Raw genomic sequence first — 14,848 nt, 5'->3', positions numbered from 1 at the left:
GCGTGCGGTCACATTACACGCCGAGCATATATCCGGAGTCTCCCTAGCTGTGTTGGATTGCTGGCGTCTTTTTCTCCATCGTGAAGGTCTCACGCTGTGGGCCAAACAACTACTTTTCCACCAAGAAGCCCCTGAAAATCCACCAACCGCTTTACGCTGGGAAATTCAAAGCGTGCCGTGTGTCAGTGTCTCTTTATCGGCCTCTCTGTACTACATCTAGCTTTTTTTCCGAAACAATACGTAGTGCAATTATCTCTTCGCATTAAACGCATTGCACAGGGGAAAAACACGCTTCCGGACTTGTGCGCACCTTCAGGGGGCCGCTGCGCATGCAGACTAATAAATGTAAGAGGATAACACTACACTGGGACAAGACCTCAAAGCGTTGGCGATAAAGCGTTTGGAAATATATGTACCCTTCATGCGACCTATCTGCAGAATAATTTTCATCCATGTTTAATGCGTTGTAACTGTCAACAACCTGTTAAGTAATAGACGTACTTAATATACGCACACGACATTTTTAAACAAGTTTAAACTGAGGTGCCCAGATGATCCATGTCAAGGAGGATACACTAAGCTTGGACAGGATTCGCAAACTATCATTTCAATTAAAAGGACCTGAATTTCACTTATGCACCGAATTCTTGCTGTGTGCTAATTTTGGCTATTGTGCATTGATTATGCATGTCACTAATATTAATGTGATATAGCTGGATGAATCCTTCAATCAAGGAGGCAAACCAAACAGCACAAGAGCCAAACTATTTAGCCAAGCCCCGCAGCCTTCCAACATTAAACTAGTTTGTAAAACCATTGGCCTGTACTACGAAGCGGGGTTTCTGGCTTATCGGGGTAACTTGTCGGATTTAAGGTACCACAGTTTAAATGGACTTCATATTAGTTCACTTACATTTTGCCCAGACTACCTTAAATACGACAAGTTACCCCGATAAGCCAGTAACCGCGCTTCATAGTATAGGCCACAGAAGTCTTCCCTGGCATGGTATATCTGGTCACATACAATCAAATTTTAGATTGCTACACATATTTAAAGAAAAAAAAAAACGCAAACTACGAAATTATTCTGACCACACAATTTGATCCTGAGTTAAAAACCAATTCCTGTAGCAGTATCAAAAAGAGGCAGAATTAATAAATAGAGGCAAGCAGATTGCGTAGGTTGAAAAAAAATCTCTAAAAAAAAAAAAGTATTCACACCTTTATCTTTTTGCTGGCTTAATCACAGGATGAAAACCTCACACCTCACAGTCAGCTCGTGGCTTGGACACTTTTCAGATGGGCGGTTTCCGCATGGAATGACGGGAAGGAGGGCAGGTCCAACCCCCTAACGCCATGCGCTACAATATTAAAACCATGTTCTGGTCGTTTCCTCACGACGTCTAAAAATGTTACGTTACAGTATTGCATAATGCCTTTATTTATCTTTTGTACTGTGGACACACGTCTAACAGATGCTGCAGGATTATGAAGCACTGGAACACAGAGACTACCAGGAATGCCCCTCCAAAACCCCCTCACCGATAGCCTTATCAATGTTACGGGTTACCCCTACATTTATACACTTTGCCTTATATAGCTGCTTTCTCTTCCGCCCCTGACATTCTCAGGATCACCAAATGGCAGGTCAGGTTGAGAACAGATGCAAGGCTGTAAAACAGAGCACCACCAGATTAATAACCTGTCTCTCTTGACAATATCATTCCTAAAAGTCCCTTCACCAACCTGCAAAAAAAAGGCATCGTGCCTAAATTCTACATATTAGTGTAACCGGAGCGTTTAGAGAAGTTTAGATAAAGTGCGGTCACGTGCCGGTTAGCCTCTGCTGACGTGGATGTGGGGAGGGGTGTGGCAAGTATTCAGGGTCAATTGGGGCTAATTAGAGCTGCACTGGGGATGGGTTTATAGGTAGGACGCGGTGGTTATGCGGGGTCCAGTGCAGTTATCGTGGCTGATGCTGCGTTTGTCCATTGGTCCGGTCTGCGTTTAGCCACTGCCGTCCCCCCTCCCCGCGCAATGGTACTGGTAGGCATGTGCCGTTCGGTGTTATATTTAGTTTGTGGTTTTACGTTTTAATTCCTGTGTTTTTGTATGTTTGTAGTGGACCGGGGGTAAGGTGGGTGGTTAGCCTGGTGTTTTCATTATGGCTGGCTAAGCGGTAGCTACAGGTTCTGGTAGGTATAAGGTCGACAGGAGTTTTAATGACTGAGCTATGACAGCAGGGTTGATTGGTTTGTGTTTTTGTATTGTTTTATTTGTAGGTAGCCTCCCCCTTTCGTGGCTTGTAGTGGGTCGGGCTGCTGTCTTGTCTGTCTTTAGATTATAGTAGTTGGTGTGTTCTTTTCTTTTCTTTATTATCATGTTTGGTTTGATACGAGTTTGTCTGTGTGCGTGAGTAAGCCCCGGTGCCTAGCATTACGTGGTTTGCGGTTGGTTATGGGGTGGGTCTTGTCTTTGGTTTGGTTTGTTTTTTTTTATTAGTTTTGCTGTGTTTGTTTTGTTTCGTTGTAAATGCGGGGCTGTGTGATGTTTGGGGCTGTGATTTTGTGTTGTATTATGTAATTGTGGTTTGGTTATTGTCACTGTTTACTGTTTCTAACTTCTGGTTGATCCTGTTGTGTTGAGGTGAATAAAAGTGTAATTCCCTGAGTACTATTTCCTTGTTTTTTGCTCTCCCAGTGACGAGGTAGTCTGTGTCCCTGGGCAGTAGGACCTGGGGTGGCGTAGTCAGGCTACTGTGGTTTGTTTGGGCCTTTCCCCTTGCAACTCCTGCCACATTAGCAACAATTATTAGCAACGTGCTATGCCCATTCTTTGTTCTTTATTGGATTTTTTTTGTTTATTGATGCTACCGTCCCCACGACCCGACCCGGAAAAGCGGTAGGAGATGGATGGATGGATAGATGATGCTGCTGTTCATTTTTTTTTTTAATTGTAATGCAATATTATTAATTTGTTTAGCAGATGCTTCTATCCAAAGCAGCATACGGAAGGCCAGGGGTGTTCCCAAAGCGGGGGTCGTGAAATGATTGCCAGGGTATGTTACTGAACATTTAAAACTGAAAGGCAATCTTGCGAGGGGACCCCGCCCCCATAAATTGGTGGTTGCGAGTATCTGACACTTATTTTGGGTATTTTGCGCTGAAAGGTTTTGAGTACGCATGTAGTACAAGTTTACCCGCCCGTGGAGCAATTTGTGCTTAAGGGTCCCAAAGGTGAAGCCTCTTTGGCAACCACATCATTTGAAGCAACGATCCTCTGATCACTACGACAGCGTCCTAACCCAATGAGTAAAACGCCACGCCTAAATAGAAAGTAACCGACGAGGATGGGATTCGAACCCACGCGTGCAGAGCACAATGGATTAGCAGTCCATCGCCTTAACCACTCGGCCACCTCGTCTTGCTATAAATAAGGGGTACCATGAAATCATATAAATTTGGTTTATAAGAATACCACGTAGGTATAACGCGTCTCTGCATAGCTACTCAAGTGAAATCATTTTACGGATTTTAATTTTAGGTATTACGGCCATCTAGTGGTCAAATATAAAAATCAAGTGTTTCCCCTCGCTGAGAAGAACAGCAAACTGAATGGTTTACCTAGGCACTTATCTACTGATCTGGTAAACAAAGGACCCAGGAGGGGAAAAAAATTTATGGAATTAACATCCGCTGGCTCATCAGGAGAATGACTGGGATTCTGGTCAATATCAGTGTTATACTTGTAAGGGGGAAAAAAAAAAAAAAATTCATTTGTTACATATTGCCACTACCCGGTACATTTTTTTTTTAAATATGATCGTTAAACAGACGAGGTGATAATTAAAGTGGCTAGCTTAAGAAGAATACGACTTCATAGTCATGTTTACAGGTTACATTATTTGATATAGGGCTTCTGGGGAAAAAATATCAAGAAATAAATGGTATCTCCGCTCTCACTATTTATCTGAACACACAAATTTAACATTGTACGACATTAAAAAAGGAATAGGCTAACTGTACCACGTATCACTTTAAAAGGGACGATAGTTAATATCCTGCCCTTTCTGCGTTCATTGATGCTACCGGACCTTTTAATGTTGTGTTATGGTTCCGCAGAGTGCATTAAAACCATGACAGACAACTGCAATAAAACACTACTTTTCATGCCTCCGACCACACGAAACTTTATCGATCAATATTTGTTGTTGCCAGTCTCCATTGGTAAGTTTATTGGGCTGTGTTAACAATTGGGTTGAATTATTATTATTAAGGGTCCAAAGCACGTAGTGCTATGGAACCTTATTGTTTTTGTTAGGATTATTATTATTAAGGGTCCAAAGCACGTAGTGCTATGGAACCTTATTGTTTTTGTTAGGATTATTATTATTTTTTTTATTTTTATTATTTTTCTTCCCTAAAACTGAATGCCCAGCCTAAACCGTAAGTCCTAGGCCGACCAAATTTGGTAGGATGATTGGTATTTCTACCCACTACTCAGGTTGTCCGACCCGTCCGACTCAGCCAGAGGGGGGCGCCGTAGCGCCCCCCAACACGTTTCAGTCAATATCTCCTGTCCTGTTTGTCCTACAACCAAAATTCTTTTTTCTGCTGATACAGACAGCCATGCCCTACCAAAAAGTCAATGGGACCATGAAGCTCCGCCTACTTAGATTTTTTGCTAATTTGCATATTTTGCAAATACTACTTATCTCTTAAAGTCCTAGCTTGTCCTACCAAATCAGACAAATGAGGTGTCAAACGAATCAGAACTGTGAGCTCATCAAGAATTTCTAAAAAAATTGAGACATTTTGTGTATTGTACGGCCATTAGCCACGCCCAAAGAATTCCCAAATTTGGCCCATTTTGGTCTAACAGCTATGACTTGCCCTTGCCTTGACCTACATCGACCAAATTTGAAATTCTACCTCCGGACATCATTCTGGGGACACAGTCCAAGGGGGGCCGCATTTCGTCCATAGGGGGCGCTATGACTAAAAACTGCCAATATCTCCTGACTGCCTTGGCCAATCCAACTGGAATTTGGCAGATATGTACTAGGTCCCAGCCTGAGGTCAGTCACCTACAATGACAGTCATGAGTCCTGAAACAGTGGCCGCCATTGGCCAATCAAAATCAAGCAGCAATTTGACTTGCTTAATGATGACCAATCCAAATCAAATTTAGCTGGTACATTTGTCCTCTGACCCTCAGCCTACCGTGTAAACAGTGGCTACGGCCACTGTTTATATATTACTAAGACCAACCTAGGCCAATTCAGCTCAAATGAGTTACCAGATCAGGTAGGAAGGTGTCTACCGATCTCACTTGCTTTAACCGCAGCAACGGGTGGCTCAGTGGGCTAAACTTGTATGCTTGTAATCAGAGGGTCGCAGGTTCGAACCCAGCTTCGGCGGGTACTCGAGCTAGGCAGCCCGATGTGCACAGCATACCCTCCATGAAGTGAGCTGGGGAGACGTGAAGGCGTTTTCCCCACGATGATGAATGAAGCTTATATTATTGTTAATTTAGACGTGCTCAGGCACTACTTCAGACGGTTAAACAATAATTATTTTTCTTCCCTAAAACTGAATGCCCAGCCTAAACCGTAAGTCCTAGACTGACCAAATTTGGCAACAATATTGCTATTCCTACCCACTACTCAGTCCCACTGACCCATCCCAGTCAGTCAGATGGGGGCGCTACAGCACCCCGATTTGCATTTCTGCCTATATCTCCAGACCTGTCAAGCCTACAGTTGAAATTTATTGCCAGGCCAATTCACTATGTCCTGATGAATCAACCTGCATATAGATCTTGGTTTTACATCTTTGCCTTCTTGCATGATTTATAGATGTTTTGAAAACAGGTTTTTTGTTAACCTCCTAGGATATTCACCTAACATCCATAAATCGGGTGTCATTCAAATCAGGAGACAGTCCTTTTAAAGATTTACAGAAAAAACTTAAACTTTCGGTAAGATACAGCCTCCAGCCACACCCTGACTGTACTGATGTCTTGCCCATTTCAATCAGACAGCTATATCTCAGGGATGCTTCAGCCAATCATTACAACAATTGGCTCACTGATGTAGGACTGTACCCCAGAGATAACCTCCAAATTTCGTGTCGATCGGTCAATCGGGAGCGCTACGCCACTGTCTATATACATCTAAGACCCACCTAGGCTCATTGAGCTAAAACGAGTTACCAGAAGGTGTCTACTGATCTCAGTCGTCTTACCCACAGCAGCGGGTGGCTCAGTGTGCTAATCCTGTGTGCCTGTAATCAGAGGATCGCCGGTTCGAACCCAGCTTAGTATTTTTGTATTTCAGCTAGGTATCCTGATGTGCACAGTGTACTCTCTGATGTTGACTGGCCTGTTACACCTGCACTAAAAGCATCTCCATCCTAATGTCTGCCAACTACTGAGACCGTCCAGCTCTGTCCTACATCTCCTATCCTGTTATGGCAGTCTAATTCTGTCTGACTTTCTACTACCCTGGCCGCCGGTTCACTGCCGTTATTCCTCTACTGTCCGACCAGTCCGATCGTCCTGCGCTTTGGACCCTTTCGTAACTGCCTGCAGTTTCTAGTTAAGGGTCCAAAGCACGTAGTGCTATGGAACCTTATTGTTTTTGTTAGGATTATTAAGGGTCCAAAGCACGTAGTGCTATGGAACCTTATTGTTTTTGTTAGGATTATTATTATTAAGGGTCCAAAGCACGTAGTGCTATGGAACCTTATTGTTTTTGTTAGGATTATTATTTTTATTTTTATTTTTTTTTTTATTATTTTTCTTCCCTAAAACTGAATGCCCAGCCTAAACCGTAAGTCCTAGGCCGACCAAATTTGGTAGGATGACTGGTATTCCTACCCACTACTCAGGTTGTCCGACCCGTCCGACTCAGCCAGAGGGGGGCGCCGTAGCGCCCCCCAACACGTTTCAGTCGATATCTCCTGTCCTGTTTGTCCTACAATCGAAATTCTTTTTTCTGCTGATACAGACAGCCATGCCCTACCAAAAAGTCAATGGGACCATGAAGCTCCGCCTACTTAGATTTTTTGCTAATTTGCATATTTTGCAAATCATACTTTTTTGTTACAGTCCTAGCTTGCCCTACCAAATCAGACAAATGAGGTGTCAAATGAATCAGAACTCTGACCTGATCAAGAATCATCCACAAATTTCAGACATTTCTATGTCCTACGGCCATTAGCCTAGCCCAAACAATATCTAAATTTGACACATTGTGGTCTGACTACTATAACTTGGCCGTGCCTTGGCCTACCTTGACCAAATTTCAAATCCTACCTCCCTACACCATTTTGGGGGCACGGTCCAAGGCGGGCCGCATTTCGTCCATAGGGGGCGCTACAACTAAAAACTGCCAATATCATCTGACTGCCTCGGCCAATCCAACTGAAATTTGGAAGGTATGTACTAGGACGCAGCCTGAGGTCAGTCACGTACAATGGCAGTCATGAGTCCTGAAACAGTGGCCGCCATCGGCCAATCAAAATCAAGCAGCAATTTGACTGGCTTAATGATGACCAATCTAAATCAAATTTAGCTGGTACATTTGTCCTCTGACCCTCAGCCTACCCTGTAAACAGTGGCTATGGCCACTGTTTTTATATTACTAAGACCAACCTAGGCCAATTCAGCTCAAATGAGTTACCAGATCAGGTAGGAAGGTGTCTACCGATCTCACCAGCTTTAACCACAGCAACGGGTGGCTCAGTGGGCTAAACTTGTATGCTTATAATCAGAGGGTCGCAGGTTCGAACCCAGCTTCGGTGGGTACTTGAGCTAGGCAGCCCGATGTGCACAGCATACCCTCCGTGAAGTGAGCTGGGGAGACGTGAAGGCGTTTTCCCCACGATGATCAATGAAGCTTATATTATTGTTAATTTAGACATGCTCAGGCACTACTTCAGAGGGTTGAACAATAATTATTTTTCTTCCCTAAAACTGAATACCCAGCCTAAACCGTAAGTCCTAGACTGACCAAATTTGGCAACAAGATTCCTATTCCTACCCACTACTCAGTCCCACTGACCCGTCCCAGTCAGTCAGATGGGGGCGCTACAGCACCCCTATTTGCATTTCTGCCTATATCTACAGACCTGTCAAGCCTACAGTTGAAATTTATTGCCAGTCCAATTCAGTATGTCCTGACAAATCAAACTGCATATAGATCTTGGTTCTACATCTTTGCCTTCTTGCATGATTTACAGATGTTTTGAAAACAGGTTTTTTTGTTAACCTCCTAGGATTTTCGACTAACATCCATAAATCTGGTGTCATTCAAATCAGGAGACAGTCCTTTTAAAGATTTACAGAAAAATCTTAAACTTTCGGTAAGATACAGCCACCAGCCACACCCTGACTGTACTGATGTCTTGCCCATTTCAATCAGCCAGCTATATCTCAGGGATGCTTCAGCCAATCATTACAAAATTTGGCTCACTGATGTAGGACTGAACCACAGAGAGACCCTCCAAACTTCGTGTCAATCGGTCAATCAGGAGCGCTACGCCACTGTCTATATACATCTAAGACCAACCTAGGCTCATTGAGGTACAATGAGTTTCCAGATCAGGTAGGAAGGTGTCCAGCGATCTCTCCAGTTTTACCAACAGCAGCGGGTGGCTCAGTGGGCTAAACTTGTATGCTTGTAATCAGAGGGTCGCAGGTTCGAACCCAGCTTAGTATTTTTGTATTTCAGCTAGGTATCCTGATGTGCACAGTGTACTCTCTGATGTTGACTGGCCTGTTACACCTGCACTAAAAGCATCTCCATCCTAATGTCTGCCAACTACTGAGACCGTCCAGCTCTGTCCTACATCTCCTATCCTGTTATGGCAGTCTAATTCTGTCTGACTTTCTACTACCCTGGCCGCCGGTTCACTGCCGTTATTCCTCTACTGTCCGACCAGTCCGATCGTCCTGCGCTTTGGACCCTTTCGTAACTGCCTGCAGTTTCTAGTTAAGGGTCCAAAGCACGTAGTGCTATGGAACCTTATTGTTTTTGTTAGGATTATTATTTTTTTTATTATTTTTTTTATTATTTTTCTTCCCTAAAACTGAATGCCCAGCCTAAACCGTAAGTCCTAGGCCGACCAAATTTGGTAGGATGATTGGTATTCCTACCCACTACTCAGGTTGTCCGACCCGTCCGACTCAGCCAGAGGGGGGCGCCGTAGCGCCCCCCAACACGTTTCAGTCAATATCTCCTGTCCTGTTTGTTCTACAACCAAAATTCTTTTTTCTGCTGATACAGACAGCCATGCCCTACCAAAAAGTCAATGGGACCATGAAGCTCCGCCTACTTAGATTTTTTGCTAATTTGCATATTTTGCAAATACTACTTATCTCTTAAAGTCCTAGCTTGTCCTACCAAATCAGACAAATGAGGTGTCAAACGAATCAGAACTCTGAGCTCATCAAGAATTTCTAAAAAAATTGAGACATTTTTGTATTGTACGGCCATTAGCCACGCCGAAACAATGTCCAAATTTGTCCCGTTTTGGTCTGATGGCTATAACTTGGCCGTGCCTTGGTCTACATTGACCAAATTTGAAATGCCAGCTCCGTACAGCATTCTGGGGAAACGGTCCAAGGCGGGCCGCATTTCATCCATAGGGGGCGCTACAACTAAAAACTGCCAATATCTTCTGACTGCCTCGGCCAATCCAACTGAAATTTGGAAGGTATGTACTAGGACGCAGCCTTAGGTCAGTCACGTGCAATGGTAGTCATGAGTCCTGAAACAGTGGCCATCATCGGCCAATCAAAATCAAGCAGCAATTTGACTGGCTTAAAGATGACCAATCCAAATCAAATTTAGCTGGTACATTTGTCCTCTGACCCTCAGCCCACCCTGTAAAGGACATCTCATTAGGCCAGATGGGGGCATGACAGCGCCCCCATCTGCATTTCTGCCTATTTCTCCAGAACTGCCTAGCTTACACATTAATTTTATTGCCAGTCCAATTAACTATATCCTGCTGAATCCAACTGCATATACAACTTGGTTCTGCATCTTTCTGTTTTTGCATGATTTATGTTTTTCTGAAAACAGGCTTTTTCATTATCCTTCTACGATTTTCACCTCACCTACATAAGTCTGTTGTCATTAAAATCAGGAGACAGTCCTTTTAAATACTGAGAGAAAAAAAATAAACTTTCGGTAAGGTACGTAAAAAAGCCACACCATGACCATACTGGTGCCGTGTCCATTTAAATCAGACAGCTATATCTAAGGCATGCTTCAGCAAATCATTTCCAAATTTCTCTCACTAATGTAGGGCTGTACCACCGAGAGACCCTCCAAATTTTGTGTCGATTGGTCAAATGGGAGCGCTATGGCCACTGTTCATATGTTACTAAGACCAACCTAGGCCAATTGAGCTAAAATGAGTTACCAGATCAGGTAGGAAGGTGTCCAGCGATCTCACCCATTTTACCAACAGCAGCGGGTGGCTCAGTGGGCTAAACTTGCATGCTTGTAATCAGAGGGTCGCCGGTTCGAACCCAGCTTTGGTGGGTACTTGAGCTAGGCAGCCCGATGTGCGCAGCATGCTCTCCGTAAAGCAAGAGGAAAAAAAATACAAAAAATTTTATTAAACCAGCCATTCAGATGGGCTCAGGCTCTCTTCCAAACGGTTAGATTATAATTATTTTTCTTCCCTAAAACTGAATGCCCAGCCTGAACCATAAGACCTAGGCTGACCAAATTTGGCACCAAGATGCCTATTCCTACCCACTACTCAGCCCCTCTGACCCGTCCCAGTCAGTCAGATGGGGGCGCTACAGCAGTCTGATTTGCATTTCTGCCTATATCTCCAGAACTGTCAAGCCTACAGTTGAAATTTATTGCCAATCCAATTCACAACGTCATGTCAAACCTGACAACGTATAGAACTTGGTTCTGCATCTTTGTGTTTTTGCATGATTTATAGTTCTTTGAAAACAGGTTATTTCATTAAACTGCAAGGATTTTCACCGAACCTACATAAATCTGCTGTCTTTATGATCAGGAAACAGTCCTTTTAAAGACTTACAGAAAAAAACTTAAACTTTCGGCAAGGTACAGCCACCAGCCACACCCTGACTGTACTGGTACCTCGCCCATTTCAATCAGACAGCTATATCTCAGGGATGCTTCAGCCAATCATTACAAAATTTCTCTCGCAAATGTATGGCTGTACCGCAGAGATACCATACAAATTTCGTGTCGATCGGTCAAACGGTAATGCTACGGCCACTGTCTGTATGTGTCTAAGACCCACCTAGGCTCATTGAGGTAAAATGAGTTACCAGATCAGGTAGGAAGGTGTCTACCGATCTCACCCATTTTGCCCACGGCAGTGGGTGGCTCAGTGGGCTAAACTTGTATGCTTGTAATCAGAGGGTCGCAGGTTCAAACCCAGCTTCGGTGGGTACTTGAGCTACGCATCCCGATGTGCACAGCATATCCTACATAAAGTGAGCTGGGGAGACGAGGATTAATGAAGCTTCTTTTATTATAATTTAGACGGGCTGAGGGACTCCTTCATAGGGTTGAACAATAATTATTTTTCTTACCTAAAACTGAATGCCCAGCCTAAACCGTAAGTCCTAGACTGACCAAATTTGGCAACAAGATTCCTATTCCTACCCACTACTCAGTCCCACTGACCCGTCACAGTCAGTCAGAGGGGGGCGCTACAGCACCCCGATTTGCATTTATGCCTATATCTACAGAACTGTCAAGCCTACAGTTGAAATTTATTGCCAGTCCAATTTACTATGTCATGACGAATTTCAACTGCATAAAGAACTTGGTTCTACATCTTTGCCTTTTTGCATGATTTATAGTTGTTTGAAAATAGGTTATTTTGTTAACCTCGTAGGATTTTCACCAAACATACATAAATCTGCTGTCATTAAAACCAGTCTACTGATCTCACTCATCTTACCCACAGCAGCGGGTGGCTCAGTGTGCTAATCCTGTTTGCCTGTAATCAGAGGGTCGCCGGTTCGAACCCAGCTTAGGTTGGTGTTTCAGCTAGGTATCCTGATGTGCACAGTGTACTCTCTGATGTTTACTGGCCTGTTACACCTGCACTAAAAGCATCTACATCGTAATGTCTGCCTACTACTGAGACCGTCCTGCTCTGTCCTACATCTCCTATCCTGTTATGGCAGTCTAATTCTGTCTGACTTTCTACTACCATGGCCGCCGGTTCTCTGCCGTTATTCCTCTACTGTCCTACCAGTCCGATCATCCTGCGCTTTGGACCCTTTCGTAACTGCCTGCAGTTTCTAGTTTTTATTATTTTTCTTCCCTAAAACTGAATGCCCAGCCTAAACCGTAAGTCCTAGGCTGACCAAATTTGGTCGGATGATTGGAATTCCTACCCACTACTCAGGTTGTCCGACCCGTCCGACTCAGCCAGAGGGGGGCGCCGTAGCGCCCCCCAACACGTTTCGGTCGATATCTCCTGTCCTGGTTGTCCTACAGTCGAAATTCTTGTTTCTGCTGATACAGACGGCCATGCTCTACCAAAAAGTCAATGGGACCATAAAGCTCCGCCTACTTAGATTTTTTGCTAATTTGCATATTTTGCAAATACTACTTATCTCTTAAAGTCCTAGCTTGTCCTACCAAGTCAGACAATTGAGGTGTCAAACGAATCAGAACTGTGAGCTGATCAAGAATCATCCACAAATTTCAGACTTTGCTATGTCCTACGGCCATTTGCCACGCCCAAACAATGTCCATATTTGTCCCATTTTGGTCTGATGGCTATAACTTGGCCGTGCCTTGGCCTACCTTGACCAAATTTGATATCCTACCTCCCTACACCATTCTGGGGACACGTTCCAGGGCGGGCTGCATTTCGTCCATAGGGGGCGCTACAATGAAAAACTACCAATATCTTCTGACTGCCTTGGCCAATCGAACTGAAATTTGGAAGGTATGTACTAGGACGCAGCCTGAGGTCAGTCACATACAATGGTAGTCATGAGTCCTGAAACAGTGGCCGCCATCGACCAATCAAAATCAAGCAGCAATTTGACTGGCTTAATGATGACCAATCCAAATCAAATTTAACTGGTACATTTGTCCTCTGACCCTTAGCCCACCCTGTAAAGGACATCTCATTAGGCCAGATGGGGGCGTGACAGCACCCCCATCTGCATTTCTGCCTATTTCTCCAGAACTGCCAAGCCTACACTTAAATTTTATTGCCAGTCCAATTTATTATGTCCTGAAGAATCCAACTGCATATAGAACTTGGTTCTCCATCTTTGCATTTTTACATGATTTATATTTCTCTGAATACAGGTCATTTCATTGACCTCCTGGGATTTTCACCACACCTACATAAGTCTGTTGTCATTTAAATCAAGAGACAGTCCTTTTAAAGACTTAGGGAAAAAACATAAACTTTCGGTAAGGTACGGCCACCAGGCACACCCTGACTGTACTGCTGCCTTTCCCATTTCGATCAGACAGCTATATCTTAGGGATGCTTCAGCCAATCATTACCAAATATCTCTCTTTAATAAAGGGCTGTACCGCAGAGATACCCTCCAAATTTCGTGTCGATCGGTCAAATAGGTGTGCTACTTTCACTGTCTAAATGTGTCTAAAATTCACCTATGCTCATTTAGCTAAAATGAGTAACCAGATCAGGTAGGAAGGTGTCTACCAATCTCACACATTTTAACCACAACAACGGGTGGCTCAGTGGGCTAAACTTGTATGCTTGTAATCAGAGGGTCGCAGGTTCGAACCCAGCTTCGGTGGGTACTCAAGCTAAGCAGCCCGATGTGCACAGCATACCCTCCGTGAAGTGAGCTTGGGAGACGTGAAGGCATTTTCCCAACGAGGATCAATGAAGCTTCTATTATTGTTAATTTAGACGTGCTCAGGCACTACTCCAGAGGGTTGAACAATAATTATTTTTCTTCCCTAAAACTGAATGCCCAGCCTAAACCGTAAGTCCTAGACTGACCAAATTTGGCAACAAGATTCCTATTACTACCCACTACTCAGTCCCACTGACCCGTCCCAGTCAGTCAGATGGGGGCGCTACAGCACCCCGATTTGCATTTCTGCCTATATCTCCAGACCTGTCAAGCCTACAGTTGAAATTTATTGCCAGTCCAATTCACTATGTCCTGACGAATCAAACTGCATATAGATCTTGGTTCTACATCTTTGCCTTCTTGCATGATTTACAGATGTTTTGAAAACAGGTTTTTTTGTTAACCTCCTAGGATTTTTGACTAACATCCATAAATCTGGTGTCATTCAAATCAGGAGACAGTCCTTTTAAAGATTTACAGAAAAATCTTAAACTTTCGGTAAGATACAGCCACCAGCCACACCCTGACTGTACTGGTGCCTCGCCCATTTCAATCAGCCAGCTATATCTCAGGGATGCTTCAGCCAATCATTACAAAATTTGGCTCACTGATGTAGGACTGAACCACAGAGAGACCCTCCAAACTTCGTGTCAATCGGTCAATCGTGAGCGCTAAGCTACTGTCTATATACATCTAAGACCCACCTAGGCTCATTGAGGTACAATGAGTTTCCAGATCAGGTAGGAAGGTGTCCAGCGATCTCTCCAGTTTTGCCAACAGCAGCGGGTGGCTCAGTGGGCTAAACTTGTATGCTTGTAATCAGAGGGTCGCAGGTTCGAACCCAGCTTAGGTGGGTCCTTGAGCTAGGCAGCCCGATGTGCACAGCATACCCTCCGTGAAGTGAGCTGGGGATATGTGAAGGCGTTTTCCCCACGATGATCAATGAAGCTTATATTATTGTTAATTTAGACGTGCTCAG

General features: G+C 44.0%; 1 non-coding gene across 1 annotated transcript; it reads right to left on the bottom strand.

Annotated features, from left to right (window-relative positions):
* Positions 1 to 3,341: 3,341 nt before the first annotated feature.
* Positions 3,342 to 3,423, bottom strand: trnas-gcu (transfer RNA serine (anticodon GCU)). The gene has a single exon. It is a non-coding gene; the product is annotated as a tRNA-Ser (tRNA).
* Positions 3,424 to 14,848: the final 11,425 nt, after the last annotated feature.

The sequence above is a fragment of the Paramormyrops kingsleyae genome, chromosome 19 (assembly GCF_048594095.1).
Source record: "Paramormyrops kingsleyae isolate MSU_618 chromosome 19, PKINGS_0.4, whole genome shotgun sequence".
Lineage (NCBI taxonomy): Eukaryota > Metazoa > Chordata > Actinopteri > Osteoglossiformes > Mormyridae > Paramormyrops > Paramormyrops kingsleyae.
This window is presented reverse-complemented; position numbering and strand designations above follow the sequence as displayed.